Below are 16,410 nucleotides of genomic sequence, written 5' to 3'. Positions count from 1 at the left end.
CAACATTTTTTTTGGTGCACTTTGTCAATAAGGAGGATATGTTAAAATACTGGAGAAATAGCCAGAATTCATTTTGTCAAGTTTGGCTGTGAAGACGTTTTGTTGAGTGCTGACACATGATGTGTAGCTGATTCTTCATATTTGGTTACAAGAATTTCCATGATGTTTAATTAGAATTCAAGAAGTCAGAGAAATGTTAATGTATAGCCTCAACATTCCCAAATAGTATTTACAGCCTGAGAGATGATATGAATATCATCGTAAAGTGGAAACACTTCTCTACCATCTTTCCCATGTGCCCTGAATGCAGCATCAGTGTTACAGGGTGTGACTCCTGTGAACAAACTGACACAGTGTGATATTACAGATATTTAAATGTCTCTTTGCTGATGTTGTTTGAAGCTGCCAAAGGCTCAGTGAAGTTTTTCTGTCGTCCTGCAGTGAACATCACAGCAGGTTAACAACTGAAATGTCAATACTGATTCACAACACAAGAGGCGCCTTCATCCTGCTGACCAGGGTGTAGTTCAGGTTCACTACAAGTTATTCTTTACTTCTCCACAAACCACCATTGCATGGCCTCCACATAACCAGTGCTGGATGAAGTATTCAGGACCTTCACTGAAGAAAAGTACCAATGATTTAAAAGTCAAAATTCTTTTTAAAGTACATAAGTATTCTCAGGAAAATATATGTTAAGCATTAAAAGCAGATGGTCTGAAAAACAGGCCTGTGACTGATCACGGGATCACAAGATAAATGTGATGAGCTTTGACAAAATGAATGAGAGAGGAAGAGAAGAGGAAAAAGTTCTGCTACACTGATGTTCCACCATCTTTACTGTTATTCTGTGAACCATGGGATCATTTTAGACTCAAACTATTATTAAATGAAACTGTCTGAGATGTTTGGAGGGTGAATCTGTCTTTGGAGAAGAAACATCCAGTGGTTTAATCTTCAGCAGTGTATTTGTGAATAATATTTTCAGTGCTTCTGGGTGGAGGGAGGGACAGAGTCTGGTCTGACTGCTCTGCTGAGGTTCTGTCTCTTCAACAGTCTGTTAACGTCCCTTTCCAGGATGGAGAAAGTCGTCACTGGTGTCAGGACTGTGCTGCTGTCTTTCAAAAGGATCAACGAGGATGAATTTTCCATCTTTCTTGTAATGTATTTCAGATATTGTAATCATTACATACTTTAATCAAACTGTATTTTTGGAGATCACAAGAGCTAATTCTGAAAACTGAGAGTCATCTCCAAACCATCTGATTCCAAGGAGAGTTTACCTCCTAAAAGTTGAAGTGTCCAGTGTTTTTAATTGAGAAATGAGCTCTGTAGCAAACTAGTGTTAAAGACACAGTATAAAGTGCTCCTCCTCCTGGAATGAAGCAAAGCTTGATAACCCCTCCCTCCTCTTCCTGCTCTCAAACTCAGCCAGCTCCACTCTGTCTGTGTATTTCCTTGTTCCCTCCCCTTCAGATCTACAGTTTGAACCAACATGGTGGTGAAGTGAGAGAGCTGACAGGCCCCATTCACTGCACAAACACATGCTGTTTAGATCAGAGCTCAAACTACTTTCAGTTCTGAGAAAGTGAAACTCAGACAGTCGTTGTCACTGAGAGGTGAAATGGCGCAGAAAGGAGTTCAGCTGGACAGAGAAACCTTCTCTTGTTCCATCTGTCTGGATCTACTGAAGGATCCAGTGACTACTCCTTGTGGACACAGCTACTGCATGAACTGTATTAAAAGCTTCTGGGATGAAGAGGATGAGAAGAAAGTCCACAGCTGCCCTCAGTGCAGGCAGACCTTCACATCGAGGCCTGTCCTGCTGAAAAACACCATGTTAGCAGTTTTAGTGGAGGAACTGAAGAAGACTGGACTCCAAGCTGCTCCTGCTGATCACTGCTATGCTGGACCTGAAGATGTGGCCTGTGATGTCTGCACTGGGAGAAAACTGAAAGCTCTCAAGTCCTGTCTGGTGTGTGTCGTCTCTTACTGTGAGCAGCACCTTCAGCGTCATTATGATGTAGCTCAGTTTAAGAAACACAAGCTGGTGGACCCCTCCAACAAGCTCCAGGAGAAGATCTGCTCTCGTCATGATGAGGTGATGAAGATGTTCTGCCGTACTGATCAGCAGTGTATCTGTTATCTGTGCTCTGTGGATGAACATAAAGGCCACGACACAGTCTCAGCTGCAGCAGAGAGGACTGAGAGGCAGAGAGAGCTGGAGGTGAGTCGACAAAACATCCAGCAGAGAATCCAGGACAGAGAGAAAGATGTGAAGCTGCTTCAACAGGAGGTGGAGGCTATCAATCGCTCTGCTGATAAAGCAGTGGAGGACAGTGAGAAGATCTTCACTGAGCTGATGCGCCTCATGGAGGAAAGACGCTCTGATGTGAAGCAGCAGGTCAGATCCCAGCAGGAAAGTGAAGTGAGTGGAGTCAAAGAGCTTGAGGAGAAGCTGGAGCAGGAGATCACTGAGCTGAAGAGGAAAGACGCTGAGCTGATGAAGCTCTCACACACAGAGGATCACACCCAGTTTCTACACAACTACTCCTCACTGTCACCACTCAGTGAATCTACAGAATCATCCAGCATCAATATCCGTCCTCTGAGGTACTTTGAGGATGTGACAGTGGCTGTGTCAGAGCTCAGAGATAAACTACAGGACGTTCTGAGAGAGAAACGGACAAACATCTCACAGACAGTGACTGATGTGGATGTTTTACTGTCACAACCAGAGCCCAAGACCAGAGCTGGATTCTTAAAATATTCATGTGAAATCACACTGGATCCAAACACAGCACACACATACCTGTTATTATCTGAGGGGAACAGGAAAGCAACAGTAATGGGAAAACAACAATCTTATTCTAGTCACCCAGACAGATTCACTTGTCGTTGTCAGGTCCTGAGTAGAGAGAGTCTGACTGGACGTTGTTACTGGGAGGTGGAGTGGAGAGGAGAAAGAGTTGATGTAGCAGTCGCATACAAGAATATCAGTAGAGCAGGGGATGAAAGTGAATTTGGATACAATGACAAATCTTGGGTGCTGGATTGTAGAAAAACCTGTTCTAAGTTCTGGTTCAACAACATCAGCACTCCTGTCTCAGGTCCTCAGTCCTCCAGAGTAGGAGTGTACCTGGATCACAGTGCAGGTATTCTGTCCTTCTACAGTGTCTCTGAAACCATGACTCTCCTCCACAGAGTCCAGACCACATTCACTCAGCCTCTCTATGCTGGACTTGGGCTTTACCCTGTTGAAGCACTGCTGAGTTCTGTAAACTCAAATAAACAGAAGTCATTTAAGAAACAGTGGATTAAATTCTGTGTTTTTGATCTGAAATGTATTTTTTTCTCCATCATTGTTGCTGAGAGCTGATTTTTCTTTTCATGTCTTCACTGCACAGAGATCAGCTGTCAGTCAAACACTATGGCTGGTACTTTGACATCTTCTCATTAGCTGTGTTGTAAATGTTTGAATTTCTTCAGGTGGCTCCTTCCTGTGTCTGTTTAACCATGGAGGCTGTCACTGCTCATGATGATGTTTGTTTACCTCAACTGATATTTCTCTGTGTGAAATTGTAAATGTCTCTATGTTCTAAATGTTTGTTGAATATGTGTTTGATGCATCTTGCTGTTTCTCCTCCACTGCATGGGTCTTCAGATAAAAATCACCATAACATACTTTATCATAGATATTTTGTTGTTTTGTAAATTTGTAATAATAAATAATAAATAAATGTATTATAAAGACTGGTCGTGTGGATGAAGTGAATCTGTACATTAAATCATTGAACAACAGTCATGTAACAGACTGCACTGATGGGATGTGAGAACAAACTGAAGGTTTACATGATTAATAAACAAACATAAACATTTTATTTTTCTTCTTGTCTTCATTTGTATCAAACTCAGCTGATGGAGGAAATGTGAAACTGATATGAGAGTATAACTGAGACAGTTTTCCTCCTGAAACAGCACAAAGTACAGAGTTCATGTTCAGAGCAGAAGAACATTTGTCAGTCAGTCTCTGTCCTTTCAGCTTTCCTCACTAAAACAGCTTTGTCACACAGAAATGAGCAGAGTTTTCTATCACTTGTTGCTTCTTACTGATAACATTTCATTTGTGCTCTTAGTCAGTAAAAAGTGTTGTTGCTTTTTTCAGCCACTAGATGGCGACATTACTTTGGTCTAAAACGGTGTGACTCGTCACAGTCAAACACTGAAAAGTATCAAAAGTGAATATGAAAATTGCTCATCTATCATCTAATTTATGTCACTGCAAACTTCAAATCACATTTTGTTGTGTAAATTGAAATTGTTTGTTTGTGTATTAGCTTTGAAATGTCCTAGAAAGTTAGACTGGTCCAAGCTCACCAGTGAGGATGTTTTATGACATTATGGGAGGGTAGATAAACTGCTGAGGGATGTGTTCTTACCCAAGGACGCCATCCTGTGTACTGATGTGAACTGTAATCTAAGCGCACACTGTGAGGACCTATGTACTATGTATAACTGTATAGTGGGAGCTTTGATTGAGGCTGGTAGACCATGGCTCACCCACCATAATACCATGAGACAAAAGATTATACCAGGGTGGAATAAACATGTGGCAGCCCATCACAATGTAGCCAAGGAGGCCCATAAGGCCTGGGTCCTCGCAGGGAGGCCTAAAGAGGGGCCTGTCCTTCACCATAAAAAGTTAACTAATTCTAAATATTAAATTGCAGTTCATCATGTCAGCAAACATGAACAAGTAATGAGAGCAGACTCTATGGCTGAAAAGCTCCTGGGTAATGATGTGACAGGCTTCTGGAAGGAGGTGAAAGCTCTTAATAGGAGTAACACATCTCTACCTAATACCATAGGTGGAGTCTCTGGAGCGGGTAACATTGCTGAGTTGTAGAGGCAACATTATTCTGATTTATTTAACTGCATTAAAAGTGACCCTTTTAAAGTGGGTAATATTGACTCTAATGGCCCTGATGGAATATCAGCCAATGAGGTCTACCTAGCTATCTCCCAGTTAGCTGATAACAAGTCACGTGGCTCAGATGACATCTCTGCTGAGCTCCTTAAACATGCAGGCCCAAAGGTTGCAGTTCTCCTAGCCATATGCTTCACAGCCTTCATGTCCCATGGCACACTGCCAGGCTCCATGCTCGCTGTCACTCTTGTCCCTGTAATTAAGGACAAAGCTGGCAAAGTGGGGAGTTTAGATAACTACCGACCTATTGCTTTAGCCAGTGTGTTAACTTTATTAGCTAGATTAGATTCTTTTCTTCTTACTACAGACAACCAATTCGGCTTTAAGCCCAAGCACAGCACAGATTTATGTATTTATGCTCTTAAAGAGATGGTTGAAACATATAGAGGAGCTAATTCTTCTGCAGGGCCAGAATTCAGAACTTTGAAGCTCTGCTGAGGAACTTGATGTATACATTTATATGCCGTCTAAACATTGAACACATTGAATGGTGTTATCCAGGCGCTGACTAACCTCAAGTTTAGCACTGTCAGATATGGTTCCCAGTTTTGGCCAAACTGGTACCAGTGCCTTGTTCATTGAATTGTTTTCTTCTTTTATGTCTTTGTATGTTTTGACCCCGAGTCTGTTCAATAAACTTGATTGACTATTCAGTGGCTTGAAGCGTTAAACCACATCAAATAATGTTGTTACATTATGCAGCACTTTATTCTCTTATTTGAAGAGTACATGACCTCACATGTTTGTGTCATCTACTATTTATTTGTTGTTGTTGCATTACTCTTGCTAGCCTAGAATTTGATGATAATCAATAAGGTCTAATCAACTGCTTTGTTTTGTTTTTAATGTGTCCACTCCTGTCATGGAATCCAAATGTCATCCATGCTGCGCAAGGTGGCAGAGAGAAATAAGCTGCAGTACCATTTTCAACCACATGATGGAGTCAATGGACTGGTGGCGCTCTTTGAGACGATGTGAAGTAATCAACTGCACACTATGACGCGAGTAGCCAGGAATAAGCGCTTCCAGCGTTTCAAGCGTCTTTGAAGCGTCCACGTCTCTAGCGTCTCATTTCTGTGTGATCACCCCCTTAGGCTGCTGGCAATAAAGACAGTCAAGCGTCCAAGTGTAGAAAAAGTGCCCGCTGTGTGAGTAACTCCACTTGAGCAGGACACATGTCGGGGAATGCAAGAAAAAACAAAAAATTGAAAATAAAAAAAATGTCATTAGATATGATCCGATGGCCGTGACAGTGTTGAAACAGACAAGAGGGCATTCATTATTATGTGCACTTTGACTTATTAGGGACTATATATCACAATGTATGCAGTCTGCCAGTCTGCTGATTTCAGAATCTTTTTTTTTTTTTTTGATCAACCCATTTTCAGGATTTGATCCAATACAATAGCCCAACTCTGATCAGATTACTTCTGAGCAACTGGGACCTGATTGCTTCCACTGAGATCAAGGATTCATCTTTTTTTGTACAAGACGAAATGGGCACACAAAAAAAGCAGCTGCTCATTTGGTTAACAGTGGATGGAGTTGGTGGCTGCATGTATTTGCTTAGCATTTCTTTAAACACACTTGGAGTGTTTATTGACTTGTGTGTATTGGCAGCGTGATAGTAAATATGTTAGATAGAAGCATCGCCAGCTGGACAAAAATAAAAACCAGTCTGACAAAGCTAAGTTTTGTGGTTGCTTCTGAATTTGAAATACAATTATGTTAATCAAACTTCTTAACTTGGATGTGGCTCATGTTGGCCAAACACCTCACCAAGACTCCAGTATATGTTTTTCATTGAATGTATTATTCACCAGTGGGACAATTTCTGTAAATCCATTTTCTGAGCTAATTTTTCTCTTCAAGATAAATATATAACCCAACAAATGAGGTAATTCTGGATTCCTCTAGGTGTCTACATTCTTGATGTGAAAAATGATGTACTAAAATATTCTGTGAGAGCACAGCACTCTATTATAGAGGTGTTGACACAGAACTATTTTTTTGCAAATTGTTTGGTAAGTTGGGACAGTAGGTTTGGTCATTTGGGACACAGGCCTGTGAATGTAGGATATTGCATTGAGCTGCAATTACATAAAAAAGACATTCACGGATTTCTTAAATAAGGCCTATGTTATGTTTATGGTCATGTATGATCTCATGATATGGTTACATTAAATATACTAATTATTTCAACAAACAGCGAGAGAGGGTTTTTTTTTGAAAGACATTTTATTAATATTTTGTAAAATGAAAAATGAAATCATGTTTTCATAAATTCAACAGGCCAAGAAACAACAGCTTGATTCTCAATCAATGGCACATACATTTGTATGATTTTGGTATGGTGCATAGAGTGCTACACCAGCATACATTGGGTTTCCTACTTCATAGACTTCTTTCACTACATCACTAGGCCTTAATATGTTTCTGCTTTACTGCACTAAAATGTCCTTCCTTGTTACTGATTTGAAATCATTGAGATTACATAGTCTGACCAATTTATCAACCCCACTACACAAGTTGAGTGTGTGCAACATTAACCTCTGACTTGATGTGCTGAAAGGTACATAGAATACATGTTTTCCTAGTATGTGTGAGAATTTCTCACTTTTAAGCATGTAATGTATGACTACACTACTGACACATTTCAATATAAACCCAGAAACGTTGTCCCAAATTACCCGCTGCAACATGTAAGAAAATGTCCAAATGAAGAAAATGTAAACATCATTAGAAAACAGTTTGTTTACTTTTAGTACACCATTACATCATACACCTTAGTATAACTAACATGCCCAGAGTAAATTAATCATACAAATCTTATAGCCTTATATCAAAATCCAACTAAAGCACATCATTTTTCTTACCTCCTGATTTTTGGGGTCAGCTTCCTGTTTGATGCTGACCACTCCCCCCTGTGTGATGTCAAGCAAGATATGTCATGTGACTTTAGATATCGGCTTCCAAAGCAATGTATTAGCACCCTCTGAGTTTTATGAATAAGCATTTATAAATAAAAATATTGGAAAAAATATATTTACAAAACTTTTCCTCCGTCACTTTCAATGTGGTTTACTACATTCAAACAACACTGTCTGGCTGGCCTATTATGCTCTCTACTTATCATACTAAAAGGAACACATGCATCCCCCCAGAGCACTTACAGGTTCGCATTCAAGACCATTCACACCTGTCCCTGAACAATGCAACAGGCATTGGATCGTTAAATTCATGAGCTAAAGAGATATTGTTGGTCCACTGATCCCAATTAAGGTGATAAAAACCTTTGGATGATGGCAAATACATTCAGTCTCTTATTTTCATTTTCAAGACCATGTCACATTACATACAATAACAGAAGGATGGCACACAGTGTGGCCAAAGTACAACCAATGTTACTCAAACAGAGGAAGAACGTCCTTTAGACAAAACACCCAGTTAACAGATGACTTTAGATGGACGGTTCAAATAATACTTTTGCTAATACCTTTCTCTGGAAGTCATTGAGCTTCATTCTGACATGAATATGAAATATGAAACTCATGTCCCACACCATCATCATATCATCATCATCATCATCACAGAGGTTACAGATCCTCTGGTTTCTGTCCAGCCCGTCACATCTTCACTGACTTCAGGACTTCTGGTGTTATTTACTCTAAAGTTACAAACAGCCTTTTTTCTTTTCATGCCACAGATCCTTCTCCAGTTTAAACTCTTGTTTAAATATATATTATATACCACATGATGTCACACTGCTGAGCTCACCTTACCACTTTTGTATTAGCCTCTGTTCATCAGTTAGTTTGAACCAGCAGATGTGATTATACTTTGGTGTAGCGATGGGCAAAGCAGTTCTTTAGATGTTACTGAATCACTAAAGGAACACAGGCATCCCCCCAACAAATCCAGAACATTCAGAACCTGTTTTTCTATCTCCTAATGCTACAAACAGCTGCTTGGGCAACACTGAGAAAAATAGTTCAGGATCATTTAGAAGTTAAAAAACAAACAAAAAACTACAAAGATACAGGGAGTTTCAAATACTGCTATAGATGCTGGAGTTTCAAATACCCATACAGTTTATTCATGTGTTTAATTTTTGTCTAATCTAAACTAAGTAAAAATTTAACAGAAAAGCACATTTAGAGCTTCGTTACAATGAATCATCTAATACTTTAAATTTCTACTACATTTTTTTTCAATTTGTGACCATGTGAGAAGTGCAGTGACCTTATGTAATGTGTAAGGAGGAGCACAGGCTATTTTGACTACCACACTGACCCAACGCTGTAGAATTACAACATAGACATAACAAGCTATAAATCAAATTTGATGAATGTTTTCCAAAATAACTAAATATGTACATGTTCTAGACATTGTAATAAACACAAAAAAATATTTAAGGAATTTTACTTACTTTAATCCTGACAAATCCAGTCATGCAAAAAAAGGAGATGAGCTCAACGGGAAGTTTGCAGGTAGAGTGAGTTCATGGCCAGATGACCAGACCTATAAACACTTCTTCTATCCAATAGCATTGTGAGGACAAACAATAGGACCCATTAACTATGTAAATGTGGTCTTGAGAAAAAAAACATTTGGAGGCCTTTTTTTTTTTTAGAATTGTTAAAAGTGATGTTGTAAATTTGCAACAGCTTTGCCATAGCCCTTTCAAGGCACGTGGAAGCTGCCTTTTACTTAAGCTGTGGCAAATGACCTGATGTCCCAATATACCTGAATTCACCCTATTGAAATGTGTCAGTAGTGTAGTCATACATTACATGCTTAAAAGTGAGAAATTCTCACACATACTAAAACATGTATTCTATGTATCTTTCAGCACATCAAGTCAGAGGTTAATATCGTAGACATTTTTTCATGAGAGTAAGAAAACACTCATGAAAAGTACCTCAAGTTGGATAGACAGAAGTTGGATAGACAGAAGTTGGATAGAAATTCAACAGTGGGGTTGTTTTTGTGTTCAAATATTTAAATACAAACTCTAACGACTGTGCTCACAAACTCCAACAGCCTCTGCTCCTGTCTGAAAGGCTCTCAGATAGATTACTAACTGCACAACTAAAGCTTCTCACTCCACCAACAACTTGCACCTGGACAGCCACCTGAATGGCTGTCGTTACAAAAGACAATGGGACTGCAATGAGATGACAATGGGACAATCCTCCTCATCGTTAACAGGCTCTTCAAGAGACAGAATCCCAGTCGGACCAAATAAATCTGCTGTGTCTGGTGTTCACAGACATTTTGAGCACCTCACTGGAGACATGTCATGGACCAGCCTGCGTCATGTCCTCCACCATCATCCTAAATCGTTGTTATTATTATCATAAAAAATAAGGATAAAAAAATGTACATATAAAAGAATGAACTTAGACAAATAAGTTACATTTTACTTTTATCACATTCATACACATTAAATTATATAATAATAATAATAATAATAATAATATAATATAATAAAACAATAACATGCAAAAACAACAAGCACAATCTGTAATATCAAAGTATTTTGCCACATGTCGTCATTACAGCCTGGTGACAGCTGTTCCTGACTAATAAATGCTCATCTGCTCTGAACATGAACACTGTACTTTGTAGTGTTTAAGGAGGAAAACTGTCTCACTTATACTCTCATATCAATGTCACATTTTCTCCATCAGCTTGGTTTGATACCCTGAAATGAAGACAAGAAGAAATACTTTGTTTATGTTTGTTTATTCATCATGTAAACCTTCAGTTTGTTTCTCACATCCCATCTGTAAAGTCTGCAAAATGACTGTTGTTGAGTGATTTTCACGTACAGATTCATTTCAATCCACAGAATCAGTGTTTGAGCAGAATACAGCAAATACTGAATATTCACCAAACATGTGAAGCACAGAAAAGTTCACAGTTCTGTGCAGAGAAATATCAGTTGAGGTAAACAAACATCATCATGTGCAGTGACAGCCTCCATGGTTAAACAGACTCAGGAAGGAGCGCCACCTAAAGAAACTCCAACATTTACAGCACAACTAATGAGAAGATTTCCCATGTTTATTAATTGGTGACGTCCGCTGAGAAACTGCTGGGTGTACAGAACTCAGCAGTGTCTCCTACAGAATCATATGGTTGAAGCCAAAGTCCAGCATAGAGAGGCTGAGTGAATGTGGTCTGGACTCTGTGGAGGAGAGTCATGGTTTCAGAGACGCTGTAGAAGGACAGAATACCTGCACTGTGATCCAGGTACACTCCTACTCTGGAGGACTGAGGACCTGAGACAGGAGTGCGGATGTTGTTGTACCAGAAGTGATAACAGGTTTTTCCACAATCCAGCACCCAAGATTTGTCATTGCGCCCAAATACACTTTCATCCCCTGCTCTGCTGATATTCTTGTATGTGACTGCTACACCAACTCCACCTCCTCTCCACTCCACCTCCCAGTAACAACGTCTGGGTCAGACACTCTCTACTCAGGACCTGACAACCAGTGAATCTGTCTGGGTGACTTAGAATAATGATTGCAATATTTTTACCCATTACTGTTGCTTTTCTGTCCCTCTCAGATAATATCAGCTTTCCGTTTGCTGTGTTTGGATCCATTATGATGTCACATGAATATTTTAAGAATCCAGCTCTGGTCTTGGGCTCTGGTTGTGACAGGAGAACACCCACATCAGTCACTGTCTGTGAGATGTTTGTCCATTCCTCACACATAACGTCTTCTAGTTTTTCTGCAATATCTAACACAGCCGCTGTCACATCCTCAAAGTACCTCAGAGGACAGATATTGATGCTGGATGAGTCTGTAGATTCACTGAGTGGTGACAGTGAGGAGTAGTTGTGCAGAAACTGGGTGTGATCCTCTGTGTGTGAGAGCTCCATCAGCTCAGCGTCTTTCCTCTTCAGCTCAGTGATCTCCTGCTGCAGCTTCTCCTGAAGCTCTTTGACTCCACTCACTTCAGTTTTCTGCTGGGATCTGACCTTGTACTTCAAAAACCGGCGTCTTTTCTCCATCAGACGGATCAGCTCAGTGAAGATCTTCTCACTGTCCTCCACTGCTTTATCAGCAGAACTATTGATAGCCTCCACCTCCTGTTGAAGCAGCTTCACATCTTTCTCTCTGTCCTGGATTCTCTGCTGGATGTTTTGTCGACTCACCTCCAGCTCTCTCTGCCTCTCAGTCCTCTCTGCTGCAGCTGAGACTGTTTCACGGCCTGAGCAGAACATCTTCATCACCTCATCATGACGAGAGCAGATGTTCTCCTGGAGCTTGTTGGAGGGGTCCACCAGCTTGTGCTTTTCAAAGGCAGGAGATTCATAATGTGGCTGAAGGTGTTGCTCACAGTAAGAGGCCAAACAGATGAGACAGGACTTGAGAGCTTTCAGTTTCCTCCCAGTGCAGACATCACAGGCCACATCTTCAGGTCCAGCATAGCAGTGATCAGCAGGAGCAGCTTGGAGTCCAGTCTTCTTCAGTTCCTCCACTAAAACTGCTAACATGGTGTTTTTCAGCAGGACAGGCCTCGGTGTGAAGGTCTGCCTGCACTGAGGGCAGCTGTGGATTTCCTTTTCATCCTCTCCATCCCAGTGGATTTTAATACAGTTCATGCAGAAGCTGTGTCCACAGGGAATAGTCACCGAATCATTCAGTAGTGCCAACAGGCCAACCATAGTGCACTAAAACCACCAATGCAGTCAAAACACTAAAGCACTTCCATCACTGTCTGATTGTAAAATAATGTCAGATTTGAAGTTGGGATGACCGAATAAAATATGCAATATTGTGCTTGGTGAAGCCACCTGTGACTTAGTTCCACTGCCACTTCCAGCCTACATCAACAGAAGAACAAATAGGCCTGCTAACTGTGTCAGTTTGGGGTCTGTAAGAGGAGATTGCAAAAAGTCAGCCTGGTCTGGAGAATTGACTGGACGTGGGCAATCAGCTGTTGTCTAGCCACAGCTTCCACCCTAGCACTGTTGAGTTGTTGTATCTGCTAGAAACACGAGCCATGACATTATTGTATCGCCATGTTATGTTTTTAATGTGTCCACTCCTGTCATGGAATCCAAATGTCATCCACGCTGCGCAAGGTGGCAGAGAGAAATAAACTGCAGTACCATTTTCAACCACATGATGGAGTCAATGGACTGGCGGCGCTCTTTGAACATTTAGGCTGCTGGCAATAAAGACAGTCACGCGTCCAAGTGTAGAAAAAGTGCCCGCTGTGTGAGTAACTCCACTTGAGCAGGACACATGTCGGGGAATGCAAGAAAAAAACAGACAAAAAAATGAAAATAAAAAAAATGTCATAAGGTAAGATCCGATGGCCGTGACAGTGTTGAAACAGACAAGAGGGCATTCATTATTATGTGCACTTTGACTTATTAAGGACTATACTGGGAAATTCACATGTCCCAGCAGCTCAAAGCACAGACAGAAAAGGAGGGTGACAATGTTACTTGAATAAGAAAATTAAAGGTTGAAAATATAAAATATGTGTAAACACTATAGGATATATATATATATATATATATATATATATATATATATATATATATATGTGTGTGTGTGTGTGTGTGTGTGTGTGTGTGTATTAAAAAAGTAAGGCTCTAAATTGAATTATTGTACACACAAGACTATTTACAATATTTACACAGTATAATAAAGATATGGGATATTGCACAGGGTCTTAGCAGCGATGGTTTAAAACAGTGTTATGCAGCAGACATGACAATGCTACATTACGTCAGATGTTGATGGTAAAGAGGCTGACAGCTGTTGGGATAAATGGTGGCGCTCCGTCTTGCACTGTGGATGCAGCAGTCTGCTGCTGAATGAGCTGCTCAGTGCGCAGACAGTCTCATGTAGGGGGTGAGAGGTGTTGTCCGTGATGGATATCCGCTTGGCTAACATCCTCCTCTCTCACCCACCTCCTGGATGGTGTCCCTGGGGGACAGCCCGGGACCGAGCCGGCCCTCCTGACCAGCTTATTCAGTCTTTTCACACCAATAAAAACATGTGCTAAGCTAAGATGCAATGGCCGTGACAGTGTGGAGTGTTGAAACAGACAAGAGGGCATTTGCACTTTCACTCATTAAGTCAAAGTGCTGATAGCACAGTGTGAAAATCCGCCTTCAAGCCGCATGTAGGCCTATTATCAGCAGACTGTATATAGGTGTATGCAGCATATGGCATTTTTTTCTGTCTCTCAGTGCCCTCTGGTGTATGCCACTTATTTCTCCCTCTGTCTCTGCTGCACTCCTCTTGTCTTACAGAATGCAGATTGAAGCCTATCTGCTGTATAACCTAAGTGCTGATGTTGTTACAGAAGGTAAACGAAAAAATGATGACAAAAATACAGGCAATTAATTTTACTGCTTATTATTTGGTGCGTGTTTGCTCTGCTGGGGAGGCAGGAGAAAATGCATGATTCAGCTGGATTTTAGTAAAAACTTCAAATTCTATCCCATAACCCTGGGACGCATGACTAATATCTTCAAATTCATGTTTCTAAGTTGCCATGAGGATGTGATGCAGAAATATGGAATTTATGGTTTTACATTTAGCTATATTTTCACATAGGGATTTGACATTGTGTATTTTGAGCCCATGTAGCCTACACACACACACACACACACACACACACACACACACAAAATCATATTGCAAGATTGTTATACAGACCACAGTGCCACATCCTTATGAGCACAGCAAGAGCATTTTTGATGGGCTGTGCACTTGGCCTGCTCCCCCCCGTCAGGGGCCTATAGTGTGTGAAGTGCAGGAATTGCATTGAAAAGACAGCAGGGCCCTTGTTGTGTAAAATGGCTTGATATGGTGTTTTTATTTATTTGTTTATTTGTTGACCAGTTGTTGGGTGTGTGTCCCCAAGCTGAGTGGCAGATAGAAAAAAAACACTCTATTATTCTATGAGTGGATTTCATAGTCTGTATTAGTGATGTTTCAACAGATATACATGTGTCTTAGTATTATAGCAGGAGCAACCTTTCTTGGGCACAAAATAAAAAGAGTGATTGAATTGTATTTATAGGGCTCCATTCTCGTGGACATCTCACTCAGGGTGTTGACCTTTTTTCTCTGGCTTTTTCCATGTGTGAGACACTCTGGCCCTTTTACTGACTTGCCACACAGTGTTTTCAGAATTGAAATAGCTGTAGTTTTGACAATATTGGCTTTGAATTGGTTGATTTGAGGCTGGCGCTTGGAATTATGGGAATTACGTTGTTTGAAGCTGCCAAAGGCTCAGTGAAGTTTTTCCATGTCGTCCTGCAGTGAACATCACAGCAGGTTAACAACTGAAATGTCAATACTGATTCACAACACAAGAGGGCGCCTTCATCCTGCTGACCAGGGATGTAGTTCAGGTTCACTACAAGTTATTCTTTACCTCTCCACAAACCACCATTGCATGGCCTCCACATAACCAGTGCTGGATGAAGTATTCAGGACCTTCACTGAAGAAAGTACCAATGATTTAAAAGTCAAAATTCTTCTTAAAGTACATAAGTATTCTCAGGAAAATATACTTTAAGCATTAAAAGCAGATGGGCTGAAAAACAGGCCTGTGACTGATCACGGATCACAAGATAAATGTGATTAGCTGTGACAAAATGAATGAGAGAGGAAGAGAAGAGGAAATAGTTCTGCTACACTGATGTTCCACCATCTTTACTGTTATTCTGTGAACCATGGGATCATTTTAGACTCAAACTATTATTAAATGAAACTGTCTGAGATGTTTGGAGGGTGAATCTGTCTTTGGAGAAGAAACATCCAGTGGTTTAATCTTCAGCAGTGTATTTGTGAATAATATTTTCAGTGCTTCAGGGTGGAGGGAGGGACAGAGTCTGGTCTGACTGCTCTGCTGAGGTTCTGTCTCTTCAACAGTCTGTTAACGTCCCTTTCCAGGATGGAGAAAGTCGTCACTGGTGTCAGGACTGTGCTGCTGTCTTTCAAAAGGATCAACTAGGATGAATTTTCCATCTTTCTTGTAATGTATTTCAGATATTGTAATCATTACATACTTTAATCAAACTGTATTTTTGGAGATCACAAGAGCTAATTCTGAAAACTGAGGAGTCATCTCCAAACCATCTGATTCTAAGGAGAGTTTACCTCCTAAAAGTTGAAGTGTCCAGTGTTTTTAATTGGGAAATGAGCTCTGTAGCAAACTAGTGTTAAACACACAGTATAAAGTGCTCCTCCTCCTGGAATGAAGCAAAGCTTGATAACTCCTCCCTCCTCTTCCTGCTCTCAAACTCAGCCAGCTCCACTCTGTCTGTGTATTTCCTTGTTCCCTCCCCTTCAGATCTACAGTTTGAACCAACATGGTGGTGAAGTGAGAGAGCTGACAGGCCCCATTCACTGCACAAACACATGCTGTTT

The 16,410-nt window shown here is 40.6% G+C and overlaps 1 protein-coding gene and 1 pseudogene across 1 annotated transcript in view; both read left to right on the top strand.

Moving 5' to 3' along the window:
* The window catches only part of LOC125902128 (E3 ubiquitin/ISG15 ligase TRIM25-like), a 36,948-nt gene that overhangs the window by 7,021 nt on the left and 13,517 nt on the right, over positions 1 to 16,410 (top strand). The gene's annotated exons all lie outside the window — the stretch shown is intronic.
* The window catches only part of LOC125902126 (tripartite motif-containing protein 16-like), a 44,407-nt pseudogene continuing 29,471 nt past the window's right edge, over positions 1,475 to 16,410 (top strand).

This window comes from Epinephelus fuscoguttatus, linkage group LG15 (genome assembly GCF_011397635.1).
Source record: "Epinephelus fuscoguttatus linkage group LG15, E.fuscoguttatus.final_Chr_v1".
In the NCBI taxonomy this organism is placed as follows: domain Eukaryota; kingdom Metazoa; phylum Chordata; class Actinopteri; order Perciformes; family Serranidae; genus Epinephelus; species Epinephelus fuscoguttatus.
The sequence above is the reverse complement of the archived record's forward strand: the minus strand, read 5'-3'. Positions and strand labels throughout refer to the sequence as shown.